This window comes from Macrobrachium rosenbergii, chromosome 25 (genome assembly GCF_040412425.1).
Source record: "Macrobrachium rosenbergii isolate ZJJX-2024 chromosome 25, ASM4041242v1, whole genome shotgun sequence".
Taxonomy (NCBI): Eukaryota; Metazoa; Arthropoda; class Malacostraca; order Decapoda; family Palaemonidae; genus Macrobrachium; species Macrobrachium rosenbergii.
The window spans coordinates 1,814,543-1,827,321 of NC_089765.1; the positions used below are offsets into that span (position 1 = coordinate 1,814,543).

Here is a 12,779-nt window from a genome sequence, read left to right on the forward strand (position 1 = left end):
CATGGATTTCGAAGGCATGGCCAGATGCAATTTCTCTTAGCGCCTCGTTAGTGCTGGTGTGTTCTTGAAGATATGGTTGGCGACTCGTTGTGACAGGCTGGGGGATTTAAGAGTTTATGGTCCTTTAGTACTGACCCAAATGGAAATAGGATATTTCCACTTCGAAAAAATACGTTTTTCTCTATTCTCTCGATGCATATTCCTCTGTTAATATTTGCACACTGACATTATCTCACCTATCGTGACTTTAACTTTGTAGAACACCTGTTGAAATTAATTGTTCTTCTGCATAGTCTGATATATATAAATAATAATAATAATAATATTAATAATAATAATAATAATAATAATAATAATAATAATAATAATAATAATAATAATAATAATAATAATAATAATAATAATAATAATAATAATAATCGTGCGTGTGTGTGTGTGTGTGTGTCGGGGGCGGACGTGTTGGCGGTCTCCCTCGCGTTTTTTACCAAAAGAGAAGGGCTCTTCGCTCTTGGTGATTACACCTCTCATAGAAGGCAATGTATTAATAGTGTCTCTACGTAATAGCCAGACGCGTAAGCCGGTTAGCGTTGTGTAATTGCAGATATATTAATCTACATTCTGCCCCAATTAGTGCCTTCAGAATTTTCAAGTTCCAACTTCTCGAAGCCTATTGGCCCTGGGAAATGGGTAATAGAGTGCCGTGTATGTGTTAGTGTTTGGCCCTCCCTTTACCACAAAAATGTCATCTGACCAACTTCCAACCGTCGTGCCAGTGACCCACGATACCTGTGCCCCACACACGTCCTGTACTCGCGCACAATTGTCTTTACTTTATACAATACCAATCGAACCGTTCCGATGTCGAATCTACTATACAATCGGTCAGCGCAGCCTTCTCCGATGAGGAAATCAACGTTGCATATACAAAATGCAAAGACCTGATACCAAATACCATTCTCCAGGTGCGACCAACGAAAAGCTTATCCTCTCTCAAGAAAATATCATATATCACTAAGTGGCTTAGGACCTGCTCGGTGGAAATCTGCGCCGATGACCCTTAGCCTACAATCTGCCTCGAAAGGGGCCTGCTGATCTAACCCTACCTGCAGTGTACCATACGGCAGAAAATGGCCTCCTAAAAGCAAAATCCCTCTCAGAAAAAAATGACAAAACCTCAGAAAAAATTGAGGAAGCACATGACAAATTTTCACAGATCTGGGGCGTGATCAAAGGATTGCAGGAATCACTCGACAGTCTTAAAACTGTGGAAACAAATAACAATCTTTCACGGATCTGGGATGCGATCAAAGGAGTGCAACACAAGCGAGGGTGCGACACGAAGTCAAGATGGCCAGACCCTCCCGTGACGGAACTGCCCTCCCTCCCTCAGATGAAGCGCCCACGCCACCTGTAGACCTATCGGAGAGGACCGACAAACCCCCAACATCCTCTCCCTCCCTCCCCAGTGCCTCCGGTGGAAGACAGATCCTCAGCGACGACCACCAGCCCTCGTGAGTCTCCCGACCCTATCTCTCCCCCAACCCCCACAATCCCCCGTCGTGGATGAAGATGTGACTGATCATGAGGAAAGTTGTGGCTGGCAGACACAAACAAGTAGAAAAAAGAAAAGAACATTTCGAGTGTCTATCCTCTGAACCGAAGCCCAGCATTTGTGAATCACCTGGCCCGAAACCTGAGAAGAGATGACACGCTGGGATTCACAATTTACGCTCATCAGTGAAGCTATTATAGACACCATAGTAGAGAGAGTCAAGTTTCTCACAGGCTCCGACCCTCTTATCTCCCATGAAATCCCATGCAAAATTAAACAAAGTGGCCTACAGGATTACCTGCCTATTTCAACACCTCAATGTTCTTAAAGGAGAGAATTTCGGTCCTAATATAAAAGTCTCAAGATACAACCTAATCCGGGACAAACCTCCCCCAGGGGAACTTACTGACACCCCAAGTAGGGGTTCAGGCACAAACTCGCCTTCTACCACAAGTACCAGCCAGCCATCCTCCCAAGCCGAGTGAATGCCCACCCAAGATGGGCAACCCCCCACCCACCCAGCTGATCAACTCATTCATTTCCCTTCTTCGTGAGTTGCCATGGATACACTAGATATAATCTCCTGGAATATTTTTGGCCTCAAGCGGAACATTCCTCCCCTAAACATGTTCTGCAAAAACTTCAAAGGCATCATTGCATTACAAGAAACGCTCCTCTGGCCTCATGACCTTGCCATCTGCGATTCAGTGCATGAAGGCTTCAGAGCTTTCTCGACCTCATCGATGCAAGTTACAGATCACATCGTAGCCGGTCGCCCGAAAGGGAGGGGGGCCTTTCTTTCCTGTGGCACAAATCGCTAGACAATATGGTGAATGTGATGACCTATAGGATTGATAGATTGCTGGGGCTTTAAGTGACAGTAGGGGACTCTAAGATCCTAATAATTAATGTTTATATGCCCTGGGAAAAGAACCATAATTTTGATCTATACTGCATGATCCTAGGTGAGTTACACAGTATTATTCACGATTCTACTGCTCATCATAATTATTTGTATAATTAGGGACCTTAATTCTCACCCCACAAAACAGTTTTATAACAAGCTTACTCGCTTCTGTCAAACTCACGCTCTCCAAATTAGCGATGTAATGCCCCTCCCTCCCTCCTCCTATACCTATGTACAGAACAGAACGGGCACAGTTACAACCTTCTGGCTGGACCACTGCATCACGTACCCTCAACTTCATGACTCAATTGTGACCTGCAACATTCGCTACATCTTGCAATGGGCTATGATCACATCCCCTTACAGGTGCCATTCAGTACCCCATCCCTCCCTACCGTGAACCCCCTAACTGATCCCCCACCTGCTGTTAACTGGGATTTTAAAAACCAACAGAAAACCAGATCCTTTAGGGAAACCACGGAAACCAGGCTGCAGTCAATAGCCCAACCGACAGACGCCTTACTATGCACTAACCCAAAATGTAGAAACGATCATCACAGGAGAGATCTGAAAGAATTCTATTCGAATATAATTTCCGCTATGTTCGCCCCCGCAGGAATACCTTTAGATCTCACCAAGGCAACTCTCGTAATGTACCTGGATGGAATGAATTGGTTAAAGATCTTTATACACATTCACGAGAAATGTTTCTACTGTGGAGGCAAAATGGTAGCCGAGGCTAAATGAGGCAGGTGAGAGTGCAGTTCAAGCTTGCCCTTAAGCATTGCAGACTGAATGAAAAGCAACTAAGAGCTGATGCAATGTCTAGGAAATTAGAATCTGGCGATTATCCCCGTCTTTGGAAGGACATTCAATCCCTAAATCCCAAAACTATAAAGCTATCAGAGAGAGTATAGGAGAAGCCGTCGGTAACGAGGCTATCGCAAGAATGTGGGGCAATCACTTCAGCACTATCCTGAATTGCATAAACGATCAATACTCCCACAGGAATGTAAATAACCTCCTTACTGATAATATTCAGTTTCATTTCGCCGATCGTATTAAGCCAGGTAACATCAGCGATGCCATAAACAACCTACCTAATAATAAATCGCCCGGCTGCGATGGTCTGCCTGCTGAAGCTTTCAAATTCTGCCATCCGATAATTTACATTTTGCTAGCTGCTCTATTCAATGCGTGCATAATTCATCAGTTTCTCCCAGACTCCCTACTCTTAGTTCACTTAATACCATTAATAAAATACAAGTTAAAGGACGCAGCTGACCTTGGCAATTACCGCCCGATTGCAATTACCACAATTGCGTCGAAGATACTTGAGTCTGTTCTTCTAGTGAGACTTCTCCCCTTTCTACACACTACTGACAACCAGTTCGGCTTTAAAGCAAACCACTCAAACGTCACCTGCATCTACATCCTGAAAGAATTGCTGAACTGTTACCTAACGTCAGCCTCTCCTGTTTTCCTGTGTTTTGTAGATGCGAGAAAAGCATTTGACAGAAGCTCTTCCTGAAGCTGCACAAACGAGGCACACCTCTATATCCAATTGGCATTTTATGTTGTTGGTTCTCCACACTGCAATTCTGTGCCAAATGGGGTAATGTACTGTCGTACACCTTCGGCTCCCTAAACGGGCTCCGGCAAGGGGGCATTCTCTCTCCATACCTGTTTAACATGTACGCAGATACCGTGAATGTCAAACTGAACTCACTCCCAACCGGATGCGCTATCAACGAAACAACAATAAACAACTTCTGTTACACCGACGATATGGTTCTGATCTCCCCATTAGTGCAAGGTCTCCAGCGACTCATCGACACCTGCCGCCAATATGCAGAGGAATTTGATATCCTATACAACGAAACCAAGACCCAGTGTATGTCGCTGCTCCCGAGATCGCTTAAGCATATTGCAGAACCGCAAATTTTTCTCGGAAATCGTCGTCTGGAATTCGTGCATGAATTTCCGTATTTGGGCCACATCATCAAGGACGACCTAAAAGATACGGCAGACATAGAACAAAGGCGTCGTAAACTATGTGCAACTGGCAACATGATTGCAAGGAGGTTTGCCTTCTGTCACCGAGACACAAAACTGTTGTTCTTCCTCTCGTACTGCTACAGTGTATATGGGTGCTCACTTTGGGCAAACTATACCCGAGAGACCATGAGATGTATCACTGTTGTTCACAATGACATTCTGAGACGCCTCACAAACACTCCTCGCTATCACCCCGCCACGCAGATGTTCATAGAAAACCTCCTGGATAATTTGAAAGTCACTGCAAGGCGAACAATGTCCAGTCTGATCACCCGACTGAGAAACAGCAGTAATTCGCTCATGCAAAGCATCCTAAGCAGTGAGGCAAGAAGAAGATCTAAATTGTGGGAAAGATGGTATAATGAGGTGTCTGTTCCTTAAATGACATACTCTATTTGTGCAATTGTGAAGTGTCATCTCCAGAATCTGTCATTATTATTATTATTATTATTATTATTATTATTATTTATAGGGCGGGTCTTGATAGGTGCTGAATTATGATTGGCTGCCCTGGGCAGGTAATCTCGGGCGGAGCCTTCTCTCCCAAGTCCCAAGTCGATGTTCAGGACTCGTCTTGCGTGCGAGCGGCGTTGTAGTGCTGGGGATGAATGGGAGAATTTCGATCCTCAGATGCCGAATTTTGATTCGCTCGTCCGCTATGGGGGTCGCTCGGTGCAGATCTCCTGGTGGCCGTGGGGAGGAGAAAGGTTACCTGCGTAATGTTGAGGGTTGGTTTCTCCTTCCCAATGTGCAATGCTTCCAAGAGGCTCAGGCGGTGGTGGTCGGTAGTTCGGTCAATTATTTCGATGTTCGTGATTATGTCTTTTCTTGCTATTCTCTGGTTATGGACAGTCCTGGCATGGTTAAAGATGGCCCCCTCTTGGGCGTGGCAGGAAATCCTCTTAGAGAAGCGCATGGTGGTCGTACCGATGTAAGAACCGAGGCATCCTCGGATGGGGCATGAGTACCAGTATACCACGTTGGTTGTTATTATTATTATTACTATTATTATTATTATTATTATTATTATTATTATTATTATTATTATTATTATTATTCGTGGTTATTGCATAACTCGTCTCTTTTTCTCCGCAATAAAACCCGAATGCAGGACGGAACGTACAGCTTCTTGGCTCAACTTTTGAGTAGATCTGATAATATCCAGTGTCGTGTAGTGATGTGTGTGTGGACTTAGAAAGGGTGATTGCCCTTATTATCCTTTGAACTTTGTTGGCAGTACCGTTGCTATCTATAGGCGGACTAGGCGATTGCCTAGGGCCCCCAAGCCACCGGGGGGCCCCCGGGGTAGCTTGGAAAATTTAAATTTCCCAAGCCACTCAGGGGCCACTGATTCCCTTTGAAAATTTTAATTTTCAAATTTAAAATTTGAAAGATTGTATCATGTGCACTTTATATTATATGTATACCTATGACAATTGTCATTTATTAGCATTTGTGTAATTAACTGCAATTGTTGACACTACAGATTTCTGTGCTATATAATTAGTTGGACCCATCATTCTCGTTAAGGGACCCTAAACCCTATATTTTAGGTAAAAATGGTCGTCAAACCTAAATCTAGATAAGCAACCCATAGTATATACCATGGGCAGACCCCACTGACCTGTGATATGCACTGTGGCGCTTGGTGGTGGTCAGATGCGCTGACGAAATCTTTTTACAATAACTGCATACTACTTTGCTGGGGTCTTGTTCTACCTTTGTGAGCCATGGCTGATAGGCTTCGGCAGCTCTCCAGGCGTCACGAAGTTCCCTCTTCTTCTGTGCCATACTGCCCATTAAAGCAATAAATACATGCGCTGTCAACCATGACGTCATATTCTGGGCAGGTATTGTGTTTCTGACGCACCTCCTCCACTTGCTTCATTCCAACTCTTGGAGGGGTGTTTTAAGGAATTCCTGTTGGTTATTGGGCACTGGCTCCTTTAGGTCACTGGCACTGATGGCATTTGATTGGCCAAATCAACTGGGCCTAACCTGTGGGAGTGGCTTATTTCTTTGGACTCTCCTTCGAAGGCGTGGGGGGTGGGGTGAGGGGTGTCTTCCCACGTTCTGCTTCCCAGGCTCCCAGCTGTCCCCTCGAAGGACTCCTCGGTTTCGGCCAGATGCGACTTCTCTTAGCGCCTAGTTGGTTCTTGTGTGTTCCTGAAGTTGTGGTTGGCGACTTGTTGTGGCAGGAGGAAAGATTTGTGTGAGTTTATGGTCCCTTCTACTGACCCAATGGAAATAGGATATTTCCACTTCAAAAAAGTAAGTTTTCTCTGTTCCCTCAATACACACAGTATATATATATATATATATATATATATATATATATATATATATATATATATATATATATACACATTATATACCTATATATATATATATATATACATTTCCCCGACTGTAACTGTAAGGATAAGCCTGTAAGTCCTGCAACAGAGTGCGATGACATCTGGGCAGATGGTTAAGTATACCAGACCACTGAGGAGCTGATTAACATCTCCTAGAGAGAGAGGGCTGGCCCGAAGGATTAGACTTATTTTACATGGCTAAGAACCAATTGGTTACTTAGCAACGGGACCTACAGCTTATTGTGGAATCCGAACCACATTATAGCAAGAAATTAATTTCTATCACCAGAAATAAATTCCTCTAATTCTTCATTAGACGGCCGGAGACTCGAACTCGGGCCTAACGATTGATTATGATGATAGTGATTAGGTAATATATAAAATATGGTTATTATAATTTTGCAAATAAACAATATTAAACTATATAGCCTGTCAAATTGTTACTATATTTTTTAATTAACAATAAGAGATAAATAACAGGGGCTAGAGAGTGTGGTCTTTGGGTGTGGGGTTGTGGCAATACGGCGCCGGCTCAACTATTTAAAGTCTTCCTCAGCCCGCCGCGAGCCGAGCTCCATGACATGCTAGTCATCCTGTGCTCAGTTGCTAGTGGCCGTTACGTACTCCGTCGAACTGATACGTACTATTTTAACCGCTTATTGCCGATTGATCGGCTACTATCGCCAGCCATGGATAGTCGAATGAATCGTCGACTTTCGAGGAACAACTTCGTTATCAAAACGACGGTCGGAGGCGGCAGGAAAGACGTGAAAATAAGAAAAATACGAAACTTTCTATTTTTCGGGACCCGTGCGAACGCCATCTGTTAGTTATGGCCTTGAAACTGTGGTTCTCAAATACGTAGTATAAATAACGTCTTGAATCGATACGTCGTCAATAAGGAAATACGAGATGCTACGTCGTGGAAACAACGAGGATTATCTTAATAACGGAGGTTTGTGCCTTTTCATTAGTTTAATTATATTTTCTTGACTTGGTTTTATGACGCTGTGACGTCACGTGAAGGCAACATAAGCCATTTTAGTCAGTATGCAGAGCGACACCAATAATTTAATTTAATACACCAATACATTTAATTAATGCACCATACATTTAATTGATACACCAATACATTTACCTATACATTTTTAGTATCGTGGTGTATTTTATTTCATTAACCGATCCCTGCAGCTAAACGGGCGTCATTTCAGATTTTTGTTGTGGGGGGGGGGAGGGGCTAAGACGGTTTGGCCAGCGAAGTGAGCCTAATCAGTAGTTTTTTTTTTTTTTAGCTATTTTATGTGTTTTTGAAGCCACATGAGCAAGGTATTTCAGCAAAAATTATATACTCCCACTACTATATGTTTTATCTCATCATTACTGGTAGCTAGTAGACAGACAAAGATCAAGAAACATAATATTTCAGAGAAATTTTATATATTTCTGATTGCACATTTAAAAAGAAAGCATGTTGTTACTTCTTGGGGCTTGATGGTGAGGGGCCCAGTTGAGGGTTGGGGGGGGGGCAACTTGGGTCTTGGGGGGGCAACTTGGGTCTTGGGGGGGGCCAAGCTGAGTCTTGAGGGGGGCCAGTTGACCGCCCCCAGCCCCCCAAATGACGCCCCTGCAGCTAAACCCCGCCCACTGCACGCCAGTGATTGGCTAACTCTCGAAGGGGGAATGACGTCACACTAGTTAACGGTCCAAAGGATTACCAGTGCGGATTTGACTCCGTTCGGTCATGTTGAGCGTGCACGAATCATGGCGCCACAGGTCTGAGGTCCCGGAGTTGTGAAGTTCTGCAATTGATATCTCGGGTAAAACATATATTAGGTTATGTATCATCAGGAAGATTTTTTTTTTTATCATGCGGAGCCTAAATACACAAGCATCTTGCTTCTGAAATGAAGCATAGACTTATATATGCACCATGTCAAATGTTAATATCATTGAGAGATTAGGCCTACACGTCAGTTTCTCATATTCTGAGGCAATGACAGGTCACAGGACTACACATTATATTCTTATATTTTGAGACATGACAGGTCATAGACCTACACGTCAATTTCTTTTATATATATATATATATATATATATATATATATATATATATATATATATATATATATATATTGAGGCAATGACTGGTCTTAGGACTACACATTAAATTCTTATATTTTGAGGCATGACAGGGCATGGGCCTACACGTCTGTGTCTTATCGCAAATAGTTTTCTTCCCTATCTGTTGGAAGTAGAGTAACTTTGAATTAATATATGATACTAGTTTCAGCACCACGATATATAATGTATAATATAAAGTGGAATGTACACGTATAAGCAAGTGCACATGCACATACATGCGTGGATGGCCATAGTAATTGTAACGCCACTTATACCACAGAGAATGAAAGTAAAACTTGTGGGCACGTAGCCGATGGCACACACAGATCAATCATAGGACGGTCTCAGCCTCACACACAACTGTCAGACTGCTCTCAGTGAACTAAATTGAAAGTATATTTACAAAAGGGATAACAAATTATATTACTGTGATAGTAAATATAAGGTTGCTGTAGCATTTCTATGAAAATGAAGGTTATGGTAACGACGGCATCCTAAGATACTTAACGAAATAAAAAAAGTAAATGATAGCTGAAAAAGTTATGTATGAGATGATCCAAACCAGTCTGCGAGTAGCCCATGATTCATTTGCTTTTGGGGGCATTCTTGTAGATTGCCCTGTTGGACAAAAGGTACATGGAAGTCAGTAAATTTCTCTCTCTCTCTCTCTCTCTCTCTCTCTCTCTCTCTCTCTCTCTCTCTCTCTCTCTCTCTTGTTAGGAGAATATTCTAGCGTAGACTATATTCATAAAGATCTCGATTACTTTTAATTAAAACAAATGACTAAATTTCAATTAGCAAGAGTAGGCAGATAATTCCTTACACCAGTATTCTATGAATAGGTCTATGTTTATTCTGCAATGTTAGGTCACCATATGAAAAATTTTCGAAGTCACAAAACTACTGTACAACACCATAACAACAAAAACAAAAAGAAGAATAACCATAACAAAGCGACTGAGTATAAGATAGGCCTATAATCCAAACACCATAAGCTGCTAAACCGAAAAAAGCCATAGGGCATTATAGGTCTACGTCCATTGTTATGATCCTGTCATTTCGAAAGGAGATAATGTCCTTAAGAAAAATCGCAGCAAATTATATCCAATATGACTCGTATAGGCTAGTCTATCATACTGCAACTTTAAGTTAAACGTAGGCATATTCTGGTTTTGTAGAGTCCAGTCACTGCTTGTCATCCCTCCGGATGTGTAAACGATTGCAATGAAATCGATTTTACGACTGTTAGAATGTAGTAAAATTTCCAGAAATCAATATGGAATACCAGTCTGAGAAAACTTTGAGTTTAATTTTAGAATGGTGAAGACGCTTGACGATATCAGACGGTAATTATCATTGTCCAGTGATTCAAGGGCACAATCTACTCCTCCATCCCCTCCCCTTTCTCTTCCTCAACTGCAATCATACATCGGTTACAATTTCTGTCAAAACTTTTATTAAAACGCACTATAAAGTAAAAATTAATCTTTTGAGACACACCAGGATTTTTGTACAATTAACCATGTCTAACAATTAACAGCGTTTGTGTTTGGCGCCCACGCTTTTATTTTTGTTAGACATGATTAATTGTAAGAAAATCCTGGTGTGTCTCAAAAAATTATTTGCTTTATAGTGCATTTTAATAAAAGCGTGTTTTACATTTTTTTTATGAAGACCTACGCTGAAGGATAAAAATAAAATCACTGTTCTTTTTTCAATATAATGTTCAGTTCCTCACTTGTTCAATGACAGACTTATAAATGTGTACGTTTAAGGCTCATTGCGCATATCTGTACATCTGTATTTGCCTCCATTTTGACATATAATATCTCGCTGTACGGTACGCTAACAAAACCAACTGAAATACAGCACAATAAAATGTCACTGAGTATATACTAGAAAAAAATGGATATACAGTGGTACAGTACAAAGGGGTATAATGGAACAAAATGTCTCCGAAAGCATCATCAGTCATTCTTAAATAATTTCTTTGCTCTCTTTCTCAGCCATGACTTCCTTCACCCAGACTTTACTCAGCTTTTTCTGGCAAGTTTCATGTTCGTATTCGTCATTATTGCACTAATTATAATCTTCCTTTTACTTGGTGCCATGATTTAACACGATCTAAACCAAATTAGACGCAGCAGTCTGAAAGAAGTACACAAATGAGATTGTGAGAGGCATTCAGATAACTGCTGATTTAAGTATATATTAAAGATATGAAATAATTAACTCGATATTGTTCCTCAATATATAATACATGTAGCCACATATTAATAATACTTAAATACGCGTCGTTTATTCAACATACAATAAACCAAAGCGTTTAACATACAATAAACCAAAGCGTTTAATGTAACCATAAGGACCACGCGGTCGGTTACACAAGACGCACAACTCTGAGAAAGAAAAGTTACGCAAAACCCATAAAACTCAAAACATCGGCTTCCGAAAGTTACAATTTACTATACTTTAGCCGAATATCAACTATATCAAACCTCGGATTGCAAAAATACAAATGGATTAAATTAGCAAACTATATGAACCGGCTCTTGACTACAAATGAACAGCTTGGCTGGGGAAGTGACGACATGCAATGAGCCCATTAAATGTTAAATATATTATGACATTCCCCCGAGAAAGTCGCTATCGTCCCCTGCGTGTCGCGAGGACTTGAAGTGACGGCTGGCTTTCTCTCTCTCTCTCTCTCTCTCTCTCTCACACACACACACACACACAAACACACGCGCGCGCGCGCGCGCGCCTCCACCCTTTTAGCCCTTGAAATAATGGGTGGGTGTGGCAGACCTGTTGCTGGTCTCTTAATACAGCGCTTATATGGCTTCAAAACGCGCACAAATTTCCAAAAATTTCAAGTAGCATGGCCGATAATCATACAGTAATGATAACAACATTACAGCTTTTGGAAATGTATCATTACAGTTGATGGAAATATATTGTATATCCTTATATCGTTTCGCCATGCGCTTTGACGTGGCGGGGGAAGGTGCCGTACGCGACCGCATATGAAAAATGGCTTATATAATTACGTACCAATGTAGGCCTACCTAAAGTCGTCTATTTGTGATACAGTAATGTGATACATATCATACGGATACGTTATGATGCATGGGATACATTATGGCGATGTACTTTGGGAGATACCAAGTGTCAAGGCTGCCGCAGGGATGCCTTACATACGATAATTTCAACCTTTGGGAATTGAAAAATGTATATTACCCAAATCATAATTTTTTTTAATTACCACACACATTATCAAAACATTTCATAAAAATATTTAATATTTCAATTTTTTTGCAACCAGAAAATGTTTTATGGCATAATCACAGCATATTTTCGTAGATTTGTTTTCTGTTTTTCTTAAAGCACTAAATCCAACACTTACTGCTTGAAGTTTTAATACCATACAATCAGTACATTTTGGTTTAAAGTGAAACAAGAGTTGAAGATTGATAAATCACCTGAAGTGCCATTATTGCAAGTATTACATGGAGATTTTCTAGTCTAAACAATTTTCCTTGAATTTCTTGTGTACTGTACAAGGTGTACTTGTCACATGGCCTCGAGGGCCAAGGAATGTTGTAATCAATAACATACGGATTTTATGAAGACAAACTTTATATAGATTTTTGGAAAATGTAAATTTTGCATTCATTTCATAAGAGAGGGACTCCAAAGCTAGTTAACAGGCAAGTTGAAACCATATACAATACTCATTTTCACTCCATGCAAAAGTTAAATGTCAGAACCACTTTTCATTTTA

General features: G+C 41.2%; 1 long non-coding RNA gene across 1 annotated transcript in view; it reads left to right on the forward strand.

Annotated features, from left to right (window-relative positions):
• The first annotated feature begins 7,439 nt into the window (after window positions 1-7,439).
• LOC136852272 (uncharacterized) overlaps window positions 7,440-12,779 on the forward strand; it is a 43,909-nt gene continuing 38,569 nt past the window's right edge. Inside the window, exon 1 of the long non-coding RNA XR_010857093.1 lies at window positions 7,440-7,829. This is a non-coding gene — a long non-coding RNA (uncharacterized lncRNA). The remainder of the gene's footprint in view (window positions 7,830-12,779) is intronic.